Source organism: Formica exsecta, unplaced genomic scaffold (genome assembly GCF_003651465.1).
Source record: "Formica exsecta isolate Colony F162 unplaced genomic scaffold, ASM365146v1 scaffold149, whole genome shotgun sequence".
NCBI lineage: Eukaryota > Metazoa > Arthropoda > Insecta > Hymenoptera > Formicidae > Formica > Formica exsecta.
In genome coordinates, this window is record NW_021848818.1 from 1,712,202 (window position 1) to 1,717,443 (window position 5,242).

The following is a 5,242-nucleotide window of genomic DNA, read 5'->3' on the forward strand; positions in this document are numbered from 1 at the left end:
TCTTCTCGGAGACTAATTTTTCTATGACATTCCGCGAGCTAAAACCACTTTGAAATGTATATTTGCTATATGACATTGTTATGTTTATGTTTAATATAGTCTTCGAGAATTTGTATATTTTTTAAGTATTATGATACATTTCGTATTTTCTATTGACTAGTTAATAAATCTTCTTGAAAGACTATGACGAAAAATATAAATAGAATTAGACAATGCCAATGTAAAACTGACACAGATTCATGATTATTTTATGATCCGCATCATAAATGAACGATATACATATATTACATATGTAAAATGTCTCACAACTGTCGCTACTTTAATTGAATTCTTTGATCAATGTAAAACGTAATTCTTTATTCCACAAAATTTTGATTAAACGCCACATTTTTAAAAATATTTGACATTGCCATTAAAAAATAAATATTACTCGAAATTTAAATAGAATGTAATCTTAAAAGCACAATATTCCAAAATTTTCAAATTTTTTAATGGTTTATGAACTCGAAATCTATTAAAAAGCATAAGTAAATAAAACGATTTTTTTCGTGATTTGATATATAATATTTATAATTTTTTATAATTATATTCCTAAGACATTTTTTTTTACCGTTGGAAAACTTATAGCTTCTTTGATTTATAGTTGTGACGTTTTTACTATCTAATCTTCTCCAGGGAGAGGATCATTCTCCATAAAAGTCATCGCCCTTATAATCTGTTTTGACGAAAGCGCGTAATTCAATAAATTAATTTTTATCACCGCTTGCATTCTTCTCTTTGAGAGTTGTCTTTCTTCCCGTAGCCGTAATCACAATATCCTGTTCCTCGGATAACCAAAGAGACGTCCGCAATAACGTCACCAGTGCACGACCAACACGGCCGGTTTCGATGAGATCGAAGTAAAAATGCGTCGTACGGCCCGAGTCTGGGCCCGGGGCGCGAGATGAAATATCGCGCGGAACGGATCCAATAGGTCGGTCTAATAGGAATAAACAATGTTATGAATTTAAACGGCCCAGCTTGGCGCCACTATAACCCTATATTATCAAATTACGGGGGCCTTGTGTATCAGGCCCCGCGAAGTGTACGCCTCGCGCGACCAGGATATGCCATAAAGTCGGATGTTAACGGTAGGAACCCACGTCCCGACATCCTGTCGTTTTTTTTAGAACCTATTCGCGATGCGCCACGGGGGGCCTCGCCTCGTTTCAACCAACGGAGCACGAAAACGACGATAAAGAGTGCTATGGAATGACGTTTTCTGTAAATACGCATTGAACGTGCGACGACGGGAATTTCGACGGAATAATCGTCGCGAATTATTCGCGATTGTCGCGAGAAATTTGCCCGATACCATGGCACAATATTCTGTTCGCACATATAGCCTAGTACATATAATACGGCTTAAATCGTGTATTAATTAATTCATCGCCGAAATATGTATTGTACTATAAATATAAATATTTATACGAATATTGTTGAACTATTTCCCGATATTGTTAAAGTGAATTGTAAATTTAAAAAATAACATTTTGATTTTCATATACACTGACTCGTTTGTATAATCGATTACATAATATAATGATAAACGATCGTAAACATATATCATGCATTTAACGTATCGAAATTTTATCAATATTTGTATCAATACTCGTACCATGCTTATCACTATAGGATCATCAAACATACCGATTCGTGCACGCTTATGTTCGCATTTGATTCTTCCAATTGAATCACACATATCTCACGATAATTAACTCGAACGGGCTTATTCGAAATGTTTCGGTCCAGCGAACGACAACGATAATGTCTCATATCGCCGGTCGTGGAATATTAAGAGGCACTCGAAGGGTCCACCGCTTTATGAATATCGAATGAGGGCACGCAAGGGACTATCGCGGGAAAAGTTTTTGGTTTCGTAATAAATTGAGAGCGGAGAAAGAAAGACGAAAGAGACTTCAGAAGAGGAGAAAAAAGGACGTGATCCGTTCGGTAAAACAGTCGACTGGCTGCTGATCGTTAACGAATAAAGAATGGTAATATTATGCTTGGTGGATGCGAGAATATCCGTTTCATACACCCCGAATCAGCTGGTCGAGGGCGGGGACGATACAAATCAGGATGGGACAGTCGAATCGCCGTGGATGGATTAATTATTGACCGCCGAATCTCGTTTATCCGTTTCGTTTGAGAATTTCTCTGAAATTCTGTGAATAACCTTCACTTGAAAATTGCAGAAACAGATATTTAGACTATGATAGTTTTGTTATATTGAAAAAAATCATTATTTTTAATTTTAATATAATTTATATATTTATGAAAGAGAGAGAGAAAGCTTATTCTTTTCATCGTATCTGTGATAGCAGATATTTATGCTATTTATTGCTGCTTCCAAACTTTTTAATATATACAAATAATATAAACTTTTACATTTAAGCAACAAAATGCTTCATTAAAATATTATATATAAAATCCATATTTCGATCTCGTTCATCGGTTGTTTCCTACGATATGAGGTCTCCAAAAGTCGGTTCGTGAAGTCGGCTCGGTCGGACGGCCGATTCCTTTGGACACGCCCCGAGAAAGAGATCGCGTAGTGGGGCCCGATGGGAATTTTAATTTAATTAAGACAGACCCGTTATTAAGAGGCACGTCCGGCTAGTTGATTAGAATTCCTTCGAACCCGTCCGGGATCATAAGTCACTCGCGGATTAGTAACAGACAGCGCGCAAAGAAGCACAGTAATTTATGTAGATGTAAGATTAAGGTGGAATCTTCTTTATTTCTATCCTACATAATCATTACACGTGACATTACTGCAAAAACTATTCTTTTAATATAAAAATCATGTTTAGTAATATAAAAATAATAAAAGCATAAAATAAAAAAAATTTATCATTTACATGATTTTCTCACAAATAAAAAAAAAATATCTAGTTATTTGTAACTTTATATTTTTGCACAAAAGAAAAGTTTTCGCGATTGTAAAAGGCGAAAGACATAAAAATTAACTTATTATTCATTTCCGGTCAATAAACGATTTGACTATCGGCATCTCGGCCGCTCAATCTCTTTCTTAAGTCGTTGTCATCGTCATGACTTTAATTTAATAACTGTAGGAAACTTTCTCACATTCGTCGAGTCGTTACCGGCAACCGGAAACTCTCAGATGATTTTTTCTAGGACCTTTCGAGTAATTACGATGTCACTCGCTGGAAATGTTAGGTCATCACAAACCGACCGGCAAATTATTAGTCTCTATTGCGGCACAAAAACGTCACGCAAACTTTTCTCAAACTTAATTTATTACTTAATTATCTTTCTAATCATTCCTAACAGTAATATTTTCTAGCGCAAAATATCAACTTGTATTATATCAGTCAATTTGTGAAAGTGGAATAAGTTAAGAAAGTGTATTTATTCGATATTCATTTAGATTCTTGCGAAATTCGTAGTAATATTAATATCGAAATACGAAAATATTGTAATTTTGCAATATTTTCTACAAACGAACGTTATATCTAAAATCACTTTGAGAAACTACCACTATTTTCGCATACAGAGTTAATCGATTCGTTTATATTCCCGGATTCTACGGACAGTCCGTGTGAAACACAGAAATAAATAGAGAAAAATAACACAAGGCAGACAGATATAAAATCAGCCGCGCGCTAGCACTGTGGTAGGGAGAACAGAGATTCCGAATAATTTTATCCAATTATACTTTAATGGCCAGTTTCTCCATTGACCAGTCTGACAAAATTCCGATGTTCCGTGGCAAAATAGTAGAGGGAGAAGGCGGGAACGCAATTAGCATAACAACGGGCACGATAGTCAAATAATTCTCACTCCGTCCGAAATGAACGCTTCGGCGGACAATAATGCACGCTCTTGGGAGACTGTTGTTTTATTTATGTGTTTGGTAAGGCGACACGGCGTGTGGGTGTCGAAGCCCGGTGAGCACCACAGGAGCTCGCAGCGGCAACGCGCTGCGCGCGCCCGTGGACCGGCGATAATGTGAGCAGAGTGAAAAATCCGACGCGCGCAAACATTGAACTTTGATCAACGCTATTTTTAATTGATTATGCGACAGAATAACCGTATATGCCATAACATATAATGAAACAAGTCTAATGCAAATTGATAGCAACTTCTTCAAGAGAGAAATCTTTATCGTACATAAAATCTGTGATTAAAAAAAAATAATTATGTTCAAGTAACGAGATATTAAAATTTAATAACAAAAATTGGAATAAAAAAGATTGGATATTTATCCGCTTATTATTATTGATATATTATTATTATTACTATTAGCGTAGTTAATTTATCAAAATAAAAAATTATTAATTATTATACCAATGGAAATATAGCCGATAAAAGAAGCCAACGTATAATGACGAGATAAAAGGATATAGTTCGCAAAGTGTTACACGCGTTACAAAGAAGAACCAAACGGGTAGGGTCGCGCTCATCTCGTCGACATCACCTGTCGTACGACGGCTTCCTTTACGACCTGAGTATGCCTTTCCCTCTTCGGATAGTCCTTCGCGAAGGGTATCGCCGAGCCGTGAATCATATCGTGGATTTGTTAGAGCCATCATCTCCGGTTTGCAGAGGCGTGCATTTGAATAAGAACGACAGTCGTGCATCAGAGAGGTGAAGTCGTAAGAAAAGTAGAGAAAAAGGGAGAAAGAGAGAGAAAGAGATATCAAGGGAGCAAAGAAACTGAAGGAGATATCCCGACTAGCATCGTAACGCGAGGTACACCACTGTCCCCTTTATATCCAGAAACATAATCTCACAAAGTTATTGGCCCATTCGGACCTCCTGCCTCTACGAGAGACACCGGCTCTTTTCTCATTCACGTGTCGGACGGCGTTACTTTGTGCCCTTTACTTTGCGTCTTCTCTCTCCTCTTCAATACGTCAGAAGAACCTTCTCTTCGATTCAGCTTTAAAATCTCCCCTCATTTTCCTTCCAACGTGTTGTTTTTGCGCTTATTGTAAAGTATTTACATATTTATCCTACAAGTCTAATTTAAGTTGTTAAGAAAGTGATTACGAGCTGACGGAAAACAAACGGAGATGTTGCAATATTCTTTCAAATTCTTATTTGAAGTTAATGTCATGTTTTGTACCAGCCTTCATCTATGTTGCTTCAAACACATTGAAATTTACAGCATCGATATCAGAAATTGTCAATGAAGAAACGCGATATCTCGCTAATTTTTAGAGTTTTAATT